The 20,593-nt window shown below is 39.1% G+C and overlaps 1 long non-coding RNA gene across 1 annotated transcript in view; it reads right to left on the bottom strand.

Annotated features, from left to right (window-relative positions):
• The window catches only part of LOC144310671 (uncharacterized), a 70,444-nt gene that overhangs the window by 19,072 nt on the left and 30,779 nt on the right, over window positions 1-20,593 (bottom strand). The window lies entirely within an intron of this gene.

Raw genomic sequence — 20,593 nt, 5'->3', positions numbered from 1 at the left:
AATAATCAGGTGAGAAAGGGACACTAGGAACTTGGTCCATGTCGCACAGTCAGTGGTGGAGTTAGAATGAGATTGCAGCCTGATGCTTGGTCCAGGGCTCTCTCTTGCCTCTTCACCCCATTCTGGTCTCTCTTCAGGCCACCTTCTCATAGAGCCTTCCCTGAATGCCCCCATCAGCCTCCATCCCTTTGCGTGGTTCTATTTTTCTTCATAGCATTTTCTTTCCTTGTTTTTTAACAATTTTTAAAATTTTTAAAAGATTTTTATTTATTTATTTGAGAGAATGAGCAGGGGGTAGGGGCAGAGGAAGAGGGAGAGAGAGAGAAGCCAGACTCCCTGCTTAGCAGGAAGCCCAACATGAAGCTCGATCTCAGGACCCGGAGACCATGACCTGAGCTGAAGGCAGATGCTTAACTGATTTAGCCACCCAGGTACCCCGATTTTATTTATTTTAGAGAGAGAGAGAAAGAGCATGAGCAGTGGGAGGAGCAGAGGGAGAGGGAGAGACTCTCCAGCAGACTGCAGGCTGAGCACAGAGCCTGACACAGGGCTCAATCCCACAACCCCGAGATCATGACCTGAGCCAAAACCAAGAGTCAGATGCTCAACCCACTGAGCCACATATGGGCCCCAGCATTTTCTTTCCTTGTTTGAAATGACAGTGTTCAATTATTCCATTGTCTGTGTCTCCCACTTACTATAAGCTCTACCTTCTACAAAGTAGGTAACTTTGCTTATCTTAATCACACTGTATCTCCCAGTGCTGAGAACAGTGCTGGGAACTTAGTAAGCTATCAATTGATATTTGTTAGATGGATGGATGGATGGATGGATGGATGGATGAATGGATGGATGGATGGATGGCCAGAGAGTCTATGTGTCACTTCTCTTTATTTCCCTGCTCATCTTTATGCCTACACCACAGACACCAGAAGTCCTCCCTCTGCTCTGACCGTGCAGCCTCAGATAGCACTGTGAATAATAATAGTTGTTGACTGAGTGAGTGAACTGTCCTAGGAATTGTTTTTCTCAACATCCATTCTCCAACATCAAGCATGTCCCAACATATTCATGCACCAAAGCATATCCTATTCTTATAGTTGGCTGATTATAATTTCAAGCAAAATAAGAACTTATGTAGGGTAAAAATATAACGTTACTGGAGAGAACCTGCCTTCAGGAAACAGGGTCACATCTGAAAGGGCCTGCTGCAAAGCTCTTTAGTTCAAACCAAAAGCCCTTACTGGTCACTGTGTACAACACTGGGTAGGATGGGAACGGGACACAGAATGAGCAAAATCACAGTGCCTATCCTGAAGGAACCTACATGTCTTATTGGGGAAACAGTTCAACACATCACAAAGGAACATTTTTTATCCTGGGCAATGCCAGGGAATGTTGGGGTTCAGGTAAGGGATAGAAAGACAGGGAGAGAGAGAAAAGAATGACCCCATCAGAGTGAACACAATAAAAATTTTAAAGGCCAGATGTAATACTTAAGTCTTATGTTTTCTGAAAACATAGCAGGCTGATGATTACCCATCCCAACAGAGAAATGGTAAGTTCTTCTAAAACAAAGCACTTCACAAACTTTGGCAAAACATGAAATTGACACCAAGTTTATTGCAGGCTCTTTTTGCCTGGGGCCACTTAGTACAAATTACATTTTAAAGGTAGAATTTTTTTCCCTAAGAAAATGCATTGCCACAGCTTGATCAAGACAAAGAGGAGTAAGGAAACTGTACTCATAAAAGGACCGATCTGACCCAACACTCCCAAGCCAGTGAAGGAAGTAGGCTTTCTGCATCAGGGTAAGCAAGAGCATGAGCTCCTTACCCAGCAGCACTTATGCAGAGTCCAAAGGCCTGGGATGGCTGATACCCACCTCAACCACTGACCTACCCCCCATTTTGCGTGTTCTGTTCTTAATGACCGAGTTACTGATGAATAGGCTGATCAGACCAGTGTGTCACACCACTCAGAATATCATAGGTGACCAGGAACTTAGGGATTCAATGAATTCAAAGCTCTCATTTCCAGATGAAGAAACTGAGGCTCAGAGGAGGAAGTTACTTGTCCAAATGTACTCTACTAGCTAACAACAATTTAAGTACTTTATCAGTTTTTTGGGGAAAGAAAGTTATTTTTATATCAACTAACATTCTTAACTCTAAATGAAATATTTGAAAGGACTTGATCCTCATCTTAAGTTAACTCTTTTTTTTATTATTATGAAAATATTATTTGAAAAACCGTTAGGAAATAGAGACAAGTGAAAGAATATTAAAGAAAACACCTAAAATTTTAACCTGTTTCACCTGAGCATGTGGTTGTTCTACACCATGCATACTATGTGTTTTCTTTCTCCCCATTTAAAAATATACCAAGAGCATCTTTTCATGCCATTAAATATTCTTTGATAAGCTCACAGTACAGAAGCACTTATTTAATTCATTTTCTATTGTTATTTCAAATTTAAGTTTAGGCTCTTTGCCATTATTCATTGCTATAAATTGTGCTTTGATGAACATCTTTGTAACAATGTTTGAACATCCATGATTATTTCCCTGAATAATCCCTTGAAGTAAATTTTCAAGAGACATGAGAAAATTCTGCAAGAGGAGTCTTTTCAAAGGCAGTCAAAAATTTTCAGTAGGAGGTCGATGACCAACGTTCTAAATCTTTATTTCCCTAGAAAACTTTAAAAGGCTTTAAAAAGGCAAAAAGTTCAGGAGAAAAGCATGTATCATCATTGAGGATGACGTCCTCCACAGAGAGGTAATGCGTTTTTATGTACTATATCAACATAAATTAATAAGCTACTATTGTGTGCTACTTAAATTCAGTTACTGCATCTCTTGTTTAGAAGGCAGGAGAACTTCACACATTTAAAGAGAAAGCCCATCCCATTGCTCCTCATTGCTAATCAAATAAAAAGCACCCAGGACTATCTGGCAAAGACAAACTTTCAATACAATGATAGATAGCTCTTTTCCTTATTCCAAGAGGATGTTTATTGTTTACTCAAGCCTACCAACCTAATAATGCTTCCAATTCACATTAAGTCCGAGAACCCGAAATGAGGACAATGAACAATCTACCTTGAAGCTACACAAATCCTATAGACCAACTGTTTCTGTTGAACTTTCTTTTTTTTCTTTAATATTTTATTTATTTATTCATGAGAGACACAGAGAGAGAGAGAGAGAGAGGCAGAGACACAGGCAGAGGGAGAAGCAGGCTCCGTGCAGGGAGCCCGATGTGGGACTTGATCCCAGGTCTCCAGGATCACGCCCTGGGCCAATAAGGTGGCGGTAAACCAATGAGCCACCCGGGCTGCCCTGAACCTTCCTTTAATCAATATTTCCACTTCTATAGGAAATATGTGACTTTAGGCAAATTGAAATATGAATATATAGATATTCAAAGCAGATATATTAAGAGTGGCTGAAGAAATCACTACAGAATTCCCTATTCCCTATCACTGTCCTTAAGTAACTCTGCTTTTGCACAAAACATATACTAGTAAATATATTAATCACTATGGGTATTACAGTCTCTGCTACAAACTACTCAATTCTGCTATCGTAAATCAAAAGAAGCCAGAAATGATACATAAATCAATGAGTATGGTTGTGTTCCAATAAAACTTTATTTATAAAATAGGCACCAACCAGATTTGGTCCATGGGGCTATAGTTTGCCAAGCTTTGCTTTGAGTAACATGTTCTTTATGCAAAATATTTCATTTGACAGCCTCCATTATATTTGTTTCCTAGGGCTGTCATAATAAATTGCCACAGTCTCGATGGTTTAAAGCAACAGAAAAGTATTCTTTCACAGTTCTTAAGACCAGAAATCTGAAATCAAGGTATAAGCAAGGTTGATTCCCTTTTGAAGTTCTGAGGGAGAATCATTTGGTTTCTCTCCTTGTTGCTGGTGGCTGCAGCCAATCCTGGTGTTCCTCGGCTTGCAGGTGCATAACTCCAATCTGCCTCCTTCTTCACATGGCCTTCTCTGTATGTCTGTATCTGTTCCCCATTTCTCCTGAGGACTCGCCGTTGGGCGCAGGGCCTACCATAATCCGGAGTGATCTCATTTCAAGATCTTTACCTTAATGACATTTGCAAGGACCTGTTTTACAAATAAGGTCACATTCCAGGTGGACACATCTTTTAGAGGCCACAGCTCAACACACTACATCCATTTACAACATAACTCTGACCACCAGGTAGTTCAAGGACCCATAGAGAAGAGGGCATGGAAGACAATGTGGCAATGCAGACTCGGATGTGTGTATGGTGCTATTTTTCCACTTTGATGGTAACAAACCCATACTGTAAAAGCCTAACAGCATTATTGGGTGGTGGAAGCTATATTCTCAAATTACATTTATAAAGCTCTCCAGTTCATAGACAGTAAATGGATATGCTTCCAACAACAGATTCAGAAACAAATCAAACATCACCTCCAAAACCAACAAATTCTAAAGATGTTACAAGAACTCATTCCCACACCCAAGAGATGCTCAGTGCCAGGGATACTGATCTAGTGTTAAGTGAGTTTTCTGGCTGGGGTGCATGCAACCACATTGAAAGTAAAAAATGTGTACAGTGAAAATACAAAAGTTGACCAACCTATGACATGAAGTGATAAGTTCAGAAGAAGTGTCTTAAATGTTTCAGTAGACACAGTTGTTCAACACTTAAAGATCAATTTAACTCATTCTCATCTTGCAGTAGATATCATAGATATATAGATATAGAACTAAACAACTTTAGTCACAAACACTAATATGTCTGATTTTGCCTCCAGAAACCTTTGTGACCTAATCAGCAAGCAAAGCCTGTTGGGAACTAAGGTGGAAATTTAGTTGGAGACATTTTTCTCAGAAATGGAAACTATCGTTCACGAAGTACAGAAGATATAAAGGAGAGTGATCGAGTGACTTAAAGGAGAGAAAAGTCAGAGTTAAATAGAAAATCAGAAATTGAACACATAGATTTGTTTTGTCCTTTTGGAAGCATTACATCCTTCAGAATGGAACATTTACAGTACAAGAAAGTTTTCTGCCTTAAAGTATGTCAAGACCAGAATGACTACTTGGAGCCCACATTCTTAAGAGGAAAATTACATGAATGTGAAGGCTTCTAAAAGAAAATGGCCTAAATGGTTTTTCCTGTAGGAAGCCAAGCATTCCCAGATGGGAGACATCCCCCCCACATACCCCCAAACTTGGATGTCCTAGATCAGGAAATGCTCTACCAGTACCAGGGAACACACAGGGTCAGTCTGTTCTTGCTCTCTGATCCAGCCCTAACTAAGGGAGGGTATTTTCCATGTAATAGAGCAAACATTAGAGCAGGAAGTAATGATGGAAGAGGTAAGCTCAGTAAGTTCTTGGTATAAAAGGCAGAGGGTTGGGTTGATCTGGATACTCTCTAAAGAAGAGAATCATGAACTACCAACCAGGGACAAGGGCCCAGAGAACTTTGTCATTCTCTTTAACCTTTATAATTTCCTACACTCCCTTCACTGCATGCCTAGACTATTTCTCCACCGTGGGTAGAGTTTACTCTCTGGCAGTCCCTTTAAATGGTCTCAACATGCTGCTTCCAGGAAGTCCCATCCATTTGCTTTCCTTCTGACCCACACTGACCTTCCTCATACGTTAACTTCCCATAGTCCCCCTCCTACTTAGCTCTAGCTTGGTGTCCTCATTCCAACTCCAAGAATTTACCTTCTTTTCGAACCAGGGATTGGCCTTGAGATGCACACACCGTAATAACCTCTGACTTGTGATGGGGCTCCCCAAGTCAGGCATTTAGGATATAACTAAGCAAGCCCACAGCACCCCCAAGACCCAGACCATGTATGAAAGAATTATGAAAATCAACCTAGGGGTTGGGAACTAGCACCTCCTCTGCTGCCAGTTTGGGGGCACACAGAAGTTCAAAGGATAGTATATGCAGCAGCACTGGAATAAAGAAAGACAAATGGACTTAGTCTCTCTGGGGAGAGAGAAAGTGGCCACAGAAAGGGAGGCAGAAAGCCGGAGTGGTCAGTTAAATTCCCAACACCCTCATGACAATGACATCTTCAAAAACCTATTCATGATTCCCAAAAGTGTTCAGGTGAAGCAAGTCAACTTCTGTTGTTAAATCACTGAGATTTGGGGGTGAATTTCTCACTAAAATATAATCTACCTTACTCAAATTAATACAATACCTCAGACTTTACACTCTTATTTTATTTTAAAGATTTTATTTATTTATTTGAGAGAGAGAGAGAACACAAGACAGTGGGGAGGGGCAGAGGAAGAAAAACAATCAGACTCCCCCCTGAGCAGGGAGTCTGATGCTGGGTTCAATCCCAGGACCCTTGGATCATGACTTGAGCCAAAGTCAGACACTAAAACAACTGAATCGTCCAGGCAATCTTACACTTTACACTTCGAAATAAAAAAGATGGTTTGCGAACAGAAATTGTCCCAATTGAACTTCTTGGTATCCAGTTACAGATCCTAACTCCTCCAAAAGGCTTGCATTTCTCACCCTATTCTTTCCTTCTAAAGTAATTAGCTCTGAGGAGTCAACACATACAACTTAATTTCAGAAGGAAGCTCACTAGATAGTAGAGATAGTTTTCATGAGTAGATACATTCAGAAATCCTTTCAGATATTCTATTGTGGCTTTCTCTCACATCTACACCTGGGAGGATAGATATAAGCATATTACTTAACAGTGGTTATCACTGCATGGTGATATTTTGGTGCCTTTTTATAATTGTCTAAATTTTCTCCAATAAATGTTTATTTTTGTGATCTGAAAAAAAAAATGTTTAATTATCTTGTTTCTCCCCCTTCCCACCAGGAAACACAAAGATTCCATTCAGAATACAATTGAAAACATCCCTCATGGAATATTGAAGCCTACCCTGTGGCTCAGCCCTATCCACAAGTGACTGCCATGACTAAATAAAGCACTGACACCCAGAATGGGATGTCTTTATTCATCAGCTAAAATGTTCAACCAAACAATAGAAGCTAAACAGGAAAAACCAGTAGGCTCACTCTCACTTTTACAACCATACTAAGGAATACCAATCTCCACAGAGCTGTCCAAATAACCCACTTGGGCTGGATACCAATGGTGCTCCATTAATACTCCAGGGTATTCCTTGTGGGGAGCCTACAGACCAGAAGCCAGCAACTTCATGAACCATGACTAATGGCACTTTGAGACTTGGCCCAAAGCAGGGAATGAGGAGGGAAATGTACGATTTTCTTTCCTCCATCTAGAAACAGGACACTGAATACTTCCAGGTGAATGGGCACTAAAAGTATGGCTTCTCAGATTGACAACCAGAGGATATTAACATTGGGAGGAATTTCCAGTTCATTCAAAGGAGTGAACTGGTTTTACCCTATGTGGCTTTTCCCTGTACACACCTGTGTTGTACATGGCTTTCTGACTTCTCTAATCGAAAGGCACTGGCTTAGATTTCAAACAACCACTGTCAGGCTGTAATTAGTAATTAAATTGCCAGCTTCCAACAGCAACAATAAAAACACAGTGGAGTCCACTGAAAATTAAAATCAAGGAAGTGTTTTAAAAATTAAGGCAAAGTAGACTTAAAGGAACTATATCACTTGGTAAGTCAGGTCACTGAAGCTAATTCTAATTCCTCCTGAGAGATGAAAAGGTAATAGTGGGGTAATATGTTGCCTTAAAGAAAGAAATTTACATCTCACCACGGAGCTCAGAACAAGGCTACTTAAACTGGGGTCCACTGAGTGACCAACTATCCCAGTTTGCATGGGACTGTCCAAATTTTAGCACTAGAACTCCTAAGTCCTGGGAAACAGACACTCTACATAGACTTCAAGAGAGGTCCTTGAATCTGGATGGGAAACAAATTACATCTTTATTTTGATTAACCTGCAACTAAAATAAATAAATTTCATTCAATTATAAAAGTAGGCAACAAATCGTAGTGATATTAGCAATATCTGTGCCCAGGTCACGAACAGAAATTCCAGATATTTTCATATCAACTTTCAGTAGATATCTTAAAATATCATATGTTCATCACTACTTGGAAACAAATAGGTATTAGAATCACCACTAAGCCTTATTTAATGCATTAATCTAAGAACTACATACTACTATATCAAAAATTTTGTTTTTGCTACTTTGATAGTTGTATGCAATATAATTGCATTTCTAAAATTATGAGACAAGGTCGATAGGCTTCACTAGACTGCCAGAGACATCCAGCAGCACAAACATGGCTAAGAACTGTAGAGGCACCATGTAGAATCTGAGAGTAGCTTTCTAGTAGTGGAATTTATGGAATGATGTATCAGGCGATACACTAAAGGACTTTAAAACATTATCTCAAAAAAAAAATAAAAAAATAAAAAAAATAAAAAAATAAAAAAATAAAAATAAAAAAATAAAACATTATCTCATCTCCCTCTCTGCCATCCTCTAAGGTGGTTACTAATTCCCGAGATCATGTTAATGAAGTCCATACACTTAGCCATCAGGCAGTCTGACCTTCCCAGGCCAAGCCTGGGAGTAGAATCTCCCCTTCTGATACCCAGCACAGGACATATCCACAGGGGGCAGGTGTCAAGAGGAAGAGTTCTTATTTAGCAGCATACAAACTGGAAGGCTGCCTGCTGCTCTCACTATCTTGGAGATGGGGTTCATTTATAAATAAACATATATTTATAAGGGTCTTGGACCCACCTAACCGAGCATAGTACTTTATTTTGTCTAAATCCCACTCCCTTCCAAGGATCCTAGGGAAGTTCACTAATTTCTGGAGCATTTCCCAGCCACCTCCTAGGTATCTTCTAATCTCTGAATTAGAGTCTGTATTACCCACTAGATTCTTTCTAGAAATGGGTTCCAGTCAGATGTCTCTTAGTAAGTGAATCCCATCAACATGACATTATCATATTTCTGAATGGCTAGAATCCTAGTCACTTAGAACCTTTTTAGTCTCCTCAAAGCTTTGGCAGCACAGGGATGACACGAATAGCTTGAAATCTCTATGAGTTTTATAAATAGAGGTTAATCAGGATGCCTGGGTGGCTCAGTTAGTTAGTTGAGCGTCTGACTCAATTTTGGCTCAGGTACATGGTCTCAAAGTCCTGGGATCAATTCCCACCTCAGGCTCCACACTCAGCAGGGTGCCTGCTTGAGAATCTCTCTCTCCCTCTGCCCCTCCCCTGCTCCCTCTCCATCTCTCTCAAATAAATAAGTAAATCTTTAAAAAAATAAATAAATAAATAATAAATAAATAAATGTTAATCAGCTGCCTCTGAAGATTGAAAAACAGGAAGTAATCTGTAAAGGAGACCCATTATTTTCATATCATCAGAGCAGCTGAAAGCAGGATCCATTTGTTATCCTACTGAGAAATTAGCTTCATTTCAACAATATTTTTTAGCCTAGAAATGTCAATGTCTTACTACTAGAAAGTCATTGTTATTCCACAGGCATGGAAGACAGCAGTCAACTAACCAGAAGAGCTGGAGGCCTTTCTGAAACCCCTCTCCTGCCCTCCTGACATGTCATCAGATCAAACAGAACCCATAAGAGTTCACAAGATCCAGCTCCTAGATCCCCACTCCTACTGATACACAGGCAGCCGCCTCCCATCATCTAAGACATTTTAGAGAACCTTTTTGAGAAGATGACTGTTCATCTCCATAGCCCAGGATAGGAGTGGTTTTATGATTCTTCTCCTGGCACCATTATTAAGAGAGCTGCATCTCCTTCTCAAGAATGTCATGATTAGACAATATATAAGAAGACCACCCTACTTATTGATCTAGCTACTTCCTTTTACAGAGGAGAAAACTCAAACCTGGGTAAGCGAAGGGACTAATGTAAGCTCACAAAGTAAAGTGTTGACACCAACTTGCCTCTCCCAAACTATTCACCTGGGCCTGTGCTAGGATCTCCATTCATCAGTATCCTTCTTCAGTTACTACACACACTTTGCTAACATGACTGTGCACTTCCATATCTATCAGCTAGAGTTTTCTTTTTTCATTATTGAAATAATTTACATATAACAAAGTACACAAATTATAAGTGTTCAGTCCCATGGCTTTTGACACCCAAAACAACATATAAAATATTTCGACCAATCTTGAAATTTCCATTTATCTCTTTTCCATCAATTCTCTTACCCCAGAGGCAAACAATTCCTGATTTCTATCCCCATAGATTATTTTCCCTGCTCTTGGACTTCATACAAAAGGCATCCTATAGCTTATAGCTCTAGAAGGGGGAAAGGAAGAGTCATCATTTTAAATACACAGCCAGTGCTTTATTTCTAACAAAGGTCCACCTTCCAGGGAAAAGATTTTTCCAGAGCCTTATACCAGCGGAAGGAAGGGAATTCCTCTCACTCCAGCCCCTTATAGACTTCCTGTCTCACCTAACAGGGGGAAATGCAATCAACAGGGGTCAGAGCTTCAAAAAAAAAAAAAAATAGATTAGAAGTGCTGCATCCAGGTAGGGGAGTAAGGAGCCAGAGAATAAAGGAATATCACTGAAGTAACAATTTGAAGGTCACAGCCCTGAGACACAGGTCCACTAAAAGACTGAGATATAGACTAGAAAATGTCCCTCCTTCCCCTACCTTACCACCACACCAAGAGAATAGTAGTGTAATGACAGGGTAATGAAAGAGCTGCAAGGCATACACTCTCCCAGAAGAAGAGTACTTAGGGAAGCTCAAAGTCAAAAGGACACAAAAGCAAAAACAATAGAAGAAGCTGAACCTTCTGGCCCCTGAACTATGGCAAATGTAAAAACACAGCCCAAATCTTAGTCAGGTTAACATAAAACCTTACACTAAGGGCCTGTTTATCTCAGTTTCTAGTACCCAAAACAATATGTGTGGCTTTCAAGAAAAAAAATCACAAAACAAACCAAAATGAAAAAAGAAACAAAGTCTGAATAAACCATCATCAGAACCAGACTCAGAGGTGATGGAGATGTCAAAGCAACAGATAGGGATTTTTAAATAATAATGATGATCATGTTAAGAGCTCTAATGGAAAAGAAGACAACATTCAAGAACAAATGGGTAATGAGTAGAGATGGAAGCAAAAGAAAGAATCAAAAAGATATGCCAGAAATCAAAAACATTGTAACACTAATAAAGAATGCTGTGATGGGTTCATCAGTAAACTGGACACAGCAAGGGAAGAATCAGTGATCTTGAAGATACATCAATGGAAACTTCCAAAACTGAAATGCAAAGAGAAAAAAATGAGTGGGAAGACAAACAAACAAACCAGAACATCCAAAACTGTGGCACAGTATCAAAAGGTGCAACATATGCATAATTGGAATACCAGGAGAATTACAAGAACAAGAAAGAAAGAAGAAATATTTGAAGTAATAATGGCCAAGAACTTTCCAAAATTAATCACATCAAACCAGATCCAGAGGCTCAGGGTCACTAATTTTTGGTCTACTTTTTCTGTCAGTTGAGAGGGTATAAAAAAATCACTAACTATGAGTGTAGTTTCATCTATTTCTCCCTTTAAGGGGATCAATTTAGTGTCATAATATTGAACCTCTCTTATTAGATATGTGCACATTTAGGAATATTAAATCTTGATGAATTGATTCCTTTATCATCATAATATATACTTCCTTATTTCTGGTAAGACTCTTGCTTTGAAGTCACTTTTTATGATATTAAGCACATCAACTTTCCTATGCTTAGAATGTGGATGGTATGTTTTTACACCCTCTATTTTATATATATTTATAGTGAGGGGGGGAGATAGAGAGAGAGAAAGAGAGAGAGAAAGAGAGAGTGTTTGGTTCAGCCTGACAACCTGACACTGCCTTTTACGTGGGTTATTCAGATAATTTACATTTAATGCATATATATGCATCTACTTCAGTTCTCCATATAGGTATTTATTTTCTCTTTGTTTCTTCTGTTGTTTGTTTTCTGTTCCTCCTCTCCACGCCTCAAGTTAATCAAGTATTTTTAGTAATTCATTTTATATCCCCTACCGTCTGTTTAGCTATATTTCTAAGTACTATCTTTCTAGTCATTGTGCTAAAAATTGTAATATGCAGGGGGATCCCTGGGTGGATTAGCGGTATAGTGCCTGCCTTCAGCCCAGGGCATAATCCTGGAGTCCCGGGATTGAGTCCCAGGATCAAGTCCCACATCAGGCTCCCTGCATGGAACCTGCTTCTCCCTCTGCCTGTGTCTCTGCCTCTCTCTCTCTCTCTCTGTCTCTCATGAATAAATAAATAAAATATTTTTTAAAAATTGTAATATGCATCAAGATCTAATCTCAAATAATATCAATATAGTTTTGTTAACATTGTAAAATTAAAACAAGATAACCCAGTTGTTCCTTTACCCAACTTTTGTGCTCCTATTCTCAGATATTTTACTTCAACATACGTTTAATTACCCCAGAATATAGTGTTATTATTTTAGTTTAAGCAGTCCATATTCTTTTAAAGAAATGCAAATACACGCAGAAAGATACACATAAAATAATTTTTCAAAGGTATTTGATATTTATCCAGATAATTATCTTTTCTGGTGGTCTTCAATCTTCTTGAAGATCCAGGATTCCATTTGCTATCATGTCCCTTAAGCCTAAAGGACTTCTGGCATTTCTTATAGTGCAGATCTGCTAAATTCTGCTTAATTCTCAGTCTTAGTCTGTCTAAAAAATGTCTTTATTTTACCTTAATTTTTGGAGTTTATTGTCATGAGATAATAGGTTTTTAATGGAAAGCTCTTGTTTTATCTTTCAGTATTTTAAAGTTATTCTTTCATTGTTTTCTGTAGCCTGCTATTTCAGACAAGAAGTCAGCCCATTTTCCTACAGTTTCTCACCTACATGTGATAATACTCTTTTTCTCTGCTTTTAAGATTATTATTAATTTTCAATTTTGGTTATCTAGCAGCTTGACTAAGATGTGCCTAGAAATGGTTTCCTTTGAATTGGAGTTCTTGGAAATTCTCTGATCTGTAAGTTAATGTCTTTTAACAATTTTTAGGGGCACCTGGGTGGCTCAGTCAGTTAAATGTTAGTCTTTGACTCAGGTCATGATCTCCAGGTCCTGGGATCGAGCCCAGCATCAGGCTTCCTGCTCAGCAGGGAGTCTGCTTCTCTCCCTCTCTCTCTCTCTCCCTCCCTCCCCCTTTTTTCCTCCCCAATTGTTCATTCTCTCTCTCAAATAAATAAATAAAAATCTAAAAAAAATAAGAAAAAAACAATTTTAAAAAATTCTTGCTTTTATTTCTTCAAATATTTCATCTGTCCCATTCTCTCTCCCTTCTCTTTCTATTATTCCAGTTACACACATAATGGGGCATTTTTGCACTAGTCTAAGATCTTTTCTATTTTGCATTCTGTTGCTTAAGTTGTTCAGCTTGTGGTACTTTGTTATGAGAGCCCTAGAAAACTAACAGGGTACACTAATCCCATGGGCTTCAATGAAGTCCACTAGAAAGCATTTACGGGTTGGTGCAAATCTGATCTATGGCTGGAGTTCTTCAAGATACTAACTGGTCATGCCAACCTACATGTGGCCACTAAAAGTTCATCAAAAGATTTGAACAGATGGCAGATATGCATAGGAAAAGATGCTCACTATCACCAGTCATTAGCAAAATGCAAATTAAACATGAAATACCATTACATACTCATTTAAATGGCAAAAATGAAAAAGACTGACTCTATCAAATGTTGATGAGGACACGGAGAAACTGGAGCTCTTGTACCCTGCTGGTGGAAATCTAAAATGGTACTATCACTTTGGAAAATGAGCTGGTGGTTTCTTTAAAGGTTAAACACATATCTGCTCTCTTATCTAGTTATTCTATTCCTTGGCATTTACCCAAGAAAAGAAAACATATGTCCATGTAAAGACTTGTTCACAAATACCTACAGTAGCTCTATTTGTAGCAGCCAAAACCTGGAAACAACAAAATGATCATTAGTAGATGAAAGGATAAAAAATTGTAGAGCAACCACACAATGAACTACTACTCCATAGTAAAAAGAAATGAACTATTGAACTATTCATTCAAGAATATAAATGAATCTTAACATAATTATGCTGAGAGAAAGAAGCCAAGTCTCAAAGAGTTCATACCATATGATTCCATTTATATGAAATTCTTGAAAATACAAATTAATCTATAGTGACAAAAAACAGATTATTGGTTGCCTGAAGAGAAGGGTAGGGGGCAGGTGAGGGTTGAGAAGGAAGGATTACAGAGGGGACACAAAGAAAATTTTGGAGGTGGTATGTTCATTATTTTGATTGTGGTGATGATAGTTCTATAGCTGTATAATGATGTCAAAATGCATCCAATTTTACACTCTAAGTATTTGAAGTGTATTCTATGTCGATTATATTTCCATAAAAGACTTAAATTTTTTTCAGTTAGCTGAAGCTCAGTTGGCTTCTTATCCCTGCCTCTGGCATGTTCTTTCCACTGCCCTGCTCTTCCCACCCAGAAATAGCTTATTTACTTCATTAGCTTAATACTTCTGGATTATATTTCCTTCAACTTTCTTCCTGTCCTCAGTTCTAGGGTTTCTTTTTGATTGTGATAAAATATACATAACATAAAATTTACCATTTTATTCATCTTTAAGTGTATATTTCAGTGGCATTAAGTACATTCGCATTGTTATGGCACCAGCACCACCATCCATCTCCACTAAACAATGGTTCCCCATTCTGTTTCTCCCTAGCCGCTGACAACAACTATTCTACTTTCTGACTCTATGAATTGGACTACTCTGGACATCTCATATAACCAGTGTCATTGATATATGTCCTATAACTAGCTTATTTCACTTGGAATAATGTCCTCAAGGTTCATCCAGGTTGTCATGTGTCAAAATTTCCTTTATTAAGGCTGAATATTTCATCGTATGTAGATACCACATTTTATCTATTCACCCCTCCATGGATGCTTGGTTTGCTATTGTGTCCAGTGAGTTTTTAAAATTATGATTTTTGTAGCTTACCTGGCTTATTTCCCTTTTTGGGGTGGAAACAACAGTCTCTTGTAACTTCCTATTTCCTAGCCAGAATTAGAAGTCATCTATATATTAAGTTATAATTTCATTCTTTTATCTGACACAAAAATCCTAGAATTAAGGAAAGGATATCCATATTCTATCAAAGTATAATAAATCATTTTAATAACCATAAATATTTGAGTTGCAGATATGTAAATGTATTTGTTTTTCAACATCTGAGATAAGAAAACAACACAAACAGGCACACAATTATGGCTGGGCAGATACTGGAATCTATATGCCTTGATTCTTAGTCTGATTGTTTCCCTGCTACACAGTGTTACCTCTATCCTGGGAGATAATAACATCAAATCGAGAGATGGAACATCACAAATTGGTCAATTTTTCCACAAATTAATAAATAAATTTAACATATTCCAATAAAAATTACAACGATATTTTGGGAACAAAAGGTACACAGCAAACAAAAAACAAATTAACTTGACAAAATGTTAAGTTCAGCCTTAAAAATAGCTATATAAAAATAACAAAAAAAATTCTTGAAAAACAATTAATAATGAATGACTAGCCTTGGCAGATGTTAAAACATATAAAAGAGTTACTATAATTAAAAGTGTTTTATTAGGGGACACCTGGGTAGCTCAGCAGTTAAGCGTTTGCCTTCAGCCCAGGGCATGATCCTGGAGTGCCAAGATCAAGTCCCACATCGGGATCCCTGCATGAAGCCTGCTTCTCTCTCTACCTATGTCTCTGCCTCTCTCTCTCTCTCTCTCTCTCTCTTACTCTGTGTCTTTCATGAATAAATAAATAAAATCTTTTAAAATATAAATAAAAATAAATAAAAATGAAATTGTTATTATTAGTGAATGAGTAGACAAAATAGTCAATATATTCTTTTCTAGAACAGAAATTCTGAAAGCAGATTCAAGAATTCAGTATATGATTATAATGACATTTTTAATTAGTAATTAAATAAATGGTATTGAAAAACATGGCAGTACTTGGAAATGAACAGTAAGAAAGTTACAGTCATTTCATTTCCCATATGTGAATGGAGGTGATCATGATTATTGTTTTTAACAAAATCTTTCATGTTCTCCTTCCATTATATTTATTTTTTGTTTCACTCACCAGGCCGCTCAAATGTTTGCATTAACTAACCACCTTGCAATCACCCAAAGCAAGCGTCATTTTTTACAGGCAAATTTTAAAGAATTGGGATTTATTTTATATTACCACAGTGGAGAAGCTGGGGGACTATTTTTCAGATAGCCCCAAGGCTGGACTATTATTTACAAATATTTAATAAAGATGAATTAAAGCCTTCCTGTGGGCCAAGCAGCGTGCTAGGTACTGAAGATATGAAAGTGCATAAAGTTCAATCCTATCTTCAAAATGCTGTTTAACATATCTGTGAATAAATAGATTGTAACGTGCATTATCTCTTCTTTATTGTTTGGTTATGATTTAGATTTAACAATAGGAGCATTAAAATAAGAAATACTAGGTACAAATATGAAACACCAGAAAAATTAGTCAAAAGAGTTTTTGCTTATTAGACCTCTGCAGAGAGATTAAGCAGGATTGTTAGATTCTGACACCCATGTCTGAGGATGCTCACTCCAGCAAATTTGCTGAACAAGATGGATCTTCCAGGTTCTCCCCTTCACACCACAAAGCAGTCACAGCTGGATGCTTTATCATTGCTCTACCCTCTCCCCGAACAAATCTGACAAGCTGATCGCGTTAGGCCGTGACATACAAAATATGGCATAATTGTAGACTGTAATCATCATGATGATAGCTGACTTGATAAGAGAGGTCAAATCCCATTTTTATATCCTGAATTTCTAAAATATTGTTTCGTCAAAAAAATCAATTTCTCATTTTTCTAGCGTTAACTTGAAAAGGGTATAATTGATCAAGCCTAAATCCCTTACATCACCCAGGACTCTGTGGAAGGCTCATACCCAACAAGCCACTTGAGTTAGGGCCAGGCAAACAGCAGTTGTCCTCAGCATCTAACACCCATGGGCCCGAAGAGCTTCAAAGCAAGAACACGTTTTACATCCTTTGGTTAAGACTGTGGGGAAAACACAGGCTCATGGAATATAGATGCTCAGCTGGCTCATTTGGGTTTTGTGGTCCAATTTGTGGATGAGATATTTATAAAATCCGGTGATTACAATGCTGTCTCATTAACATTCGTTAAGTGAAAACCACAAAGTACAGGATGGGAACTCCAGTCTGAGGGGAGAGGGAAGAAGAAGATGAATAGGGAGATGGGTTTTCCTACCTCAGCACAGGCAAAAAGAGAGAGTCAGAGGGAGAAGATCTCTTCCTTTAAGTTAGACTGTCTCCTTTACTGAAGGAAAAAGGGAGGGAGAGAAAGGAGAGTAGCTTTTCCATTTGTCAGTTATATCCGATTCCTAAGCAAACCAAAACCAAGGCAAGCCCAAGTGGATTTCCCCAGGAATCTGAATTCTCCCTTCATTGTATGATTTGCCAAGGAGACACCTCCTCCATGATGTCTGCCTAGACTAAACTTAACCCTACAAGATGTTTTCATGCTCCGTGAGGCTGTGTGGACTGCACTGAACTCACGGTGTTTTCAGCACAAAGTCACTGTTGTTGCCCCTGTCCCTATGAGAAGGTAACATGACTTCCAGGAGCCATCCAAGGCTACGTAGTCAGAAGAGCCTGGACTGCAGCCCCATCTGGCAGATCCTGGTTGCAGAACTTCTGATAATAGCCATTTGGCAAGGAAGTCACGGCGAGTGGTGGCCGAGCAAGGGTTACCTAAATCACACAGCATCTATCTAATGAGTAAGAATTCAATAAATGGTGACTGCAATTAGGATGATTTGACTAATATCACCGACTTTTCTTTCCTGGCCAATTGCAAACCCACAGGTGGCTTAAATAAGGCAGTCCATGTAGAAGCAGCAATGGGATTATACACTCAGTAGACACTCAGTAAATACCCACTAAACATATGAATGATGCCGTGTCCAAAGGGAGAGCATTTGAAAGCTCAACTCTCTCTTCAATGATTAATCAAATTCAGTGATTATGGCTATGGCATGTGCAGTGACTTTACTCGAGAATGGTGCAAAAATTCCAGAAGGGTCTTCCTTCTTTATTAATTATAGAATCATCTAGATCTCTGGGATTCTTCCCTCCTGATATCTTACCCCGCCCTACTCAACACACGTACACACACACACACACACACACAGGAAGAGAGAGAGAGAGAGAGAGAGAGAGATTGAAAAAGCAGGGATTATTTCTATGGTGCTTAGAATCAGCAACACAGAGCCAGAAATTCCAAATGAAGATGCAGAGGCCCAGTGGCAGAAAATCTGTCACACAGTCAACGTAAACACTGTGACCCATGTCTGTAGTTTTTACCCACATTTATGTATTTGGGGGTGTGGGGCAGAGGACAATCAGCTAGAAAGTACCGCTTCTGTGACTTTAATTTCACACTGCCTTTTGTGCTTTCCCTCTGCAGAGCAGAGCTGCATGCATAATTATCCCTCTGAGGGCTGAAATGGGCTGATATAGCTGGAGTTGTGTTGACACAGGACTGAATCTGTTCCCCTTCGGAAGGCCACACACAGGCTAAAAGATGGAAGTCACAAGTAAGAAGAGAATTTCCTAACCCTACTACCTGAAAACAATTGGAGGGGCTGCCCTCTAAGCTTCTACACTTCTCAGATGCCGGGGCTGGGTTTCTGTAAGCGGGCACCCCTGGAGGGTTGGGCAGAGGAATGACAGGAATTGCACTGATACAGTGGTTTGAGGGTCTTTTAGGCTTCAAAGCTCTGCTCCCAAACCTCCCTATTTATGATGGATAGGTTCTTATAGTAGGATAGTTTGTTATATACAGAGTTACATTTTCTAAAAAGGTAGGAAAACAAAAGCCCCCATCCTATTCATTAACATCTAGGGAAGAAGTCTGGAGAAGAGATTTTGTTTTCATTCTCCAGCATTAGAAACTTACGAGTCTTGATCTGCAGCTGATAGGGCCTTCCTCATAGCGGGAATATCCTTCAATCCCCTGTTCTATCTCCCAAACACACACTCTCCTCGAACCTACGTTCCTCTCTCAATTCTGCTTCCTCAGCATATGTAGAAGCAGCAGAAGGCCTAGGACAACTGAAAAGACATTCAAATTCCCTCCCACCCCAAATCTACCCCTCTACCTAACTGCAACTGTGGCAAAGCAGCTGCTATTAGAGATCTATCTTTGCGCTAAAGTAATTCTTCAAGAAGGACCCTGAAAAGGGTATAATGAGCACCATAAACACACGGCACCTGTTTTCTTACTAAACTCTTAGCAAAGGTCCTGAAAGGAGTAGGATTGAGATTGGAAGGTCTGGATGGATGGAGAGCTCAGTTTTCAGGGTTAGGAATGGATCAGAGACTTAAGAGAATAGGAGACCCATGGGGAGTACCAAAGTTAGGGAGGGGGGCTAACTGGCCAACAGTTCTAGAGTCGGATGGAAAAGAGGGCATCAAAATGGAAATTGCAAAGAAGTAAAACCAAGATCGGCCAATATTCATTCATTCACTTATTCATTCATTCAGTGAAGATTCCCTGATGTATCAGGCACTATTCTAGGCTCTGCACAGTATAGTGAAAAAACCATGACCTTTAATGTTTGCCAGGTCTGTGTTGAGTCGATAGCTTAGCCTACTCACCGTAGGTACCTAAATCAATAAGCACTGGTTTTCTCCTGTTTTGCCAGGGGATTAACTTAGATAATCATGCACAACATAGTCCCTGGTACATATTCATCATTCTTCCCACCCTCTCCTTGCCCTTGCTCTACAGTTTGACTAAGATTGACTCCTGTTTCCATCCTAGAGGTCCTAGCTGTTCCAGATCACCACCCTGCCCAAAACACTTAGTTTCAGAAAGGCACTAAATTCCACTAGCCCTGGGCCTCAAGCAAGCATTCATCTACAGAGCTGTTTTATCTGCAGAATCTCAGCAGAGCAAGATCGGAGGCCATGCTTGCTGGTGAACACTATTTTTCTTTGAAAACAATGAAGCATTGTAGATAGAACAAACCACTATACAAATGAGCTGACAATCTACAGGGATACCATATAAACCAGACAGTGTAATGAACCAGCCAGGGGGAGATGAAAAACTATCAACAGGATTTACCAAATGATGGTTCCAGACTTGCTTCATAAGGGAGAAAGGACTGGTCCAAAGAACTCATAAATTAAAACAAATCTTCAAATCATAGTCACAAGGCTGGGGCCACTAAAATGCATGGTTCCTAAAGCCCAGGCTGTAAGAAGCCACTGCATGATATAAAAGACAAAAGGAACAGCATGACAAACATTGATGCCTAAACAGCTGAAGTTGTGGTGGCATTTCCTGCCCTGAGACTTGCAGGCAATGAGGAAACCCATCTAGCCAGCCCAACTGATGTGTAGTTCTAGATGGAATATGGGATGAACTACTAGAACTCGTCTAGTGGCAAGCATGTGGCTATT

The sequence above is a fragment of the Canis aureus genome, chromosome 1 (genome assembly GCF_053574225.1).
Source record: "Canis aureus isolate CA01 chromosome 1, VMU_Caureus_v.1.0, whole genome shotgun sequence".
NCBI lineage: Eukaryota > Metazoa > Chordata > Mammalia > Carnivora > Canidae > Canis > Canis aureus.
Note: the sequence above shows the minus strand (reverse complement) of the source record. Positions and strands in the feature narration are given on the sequence as shown.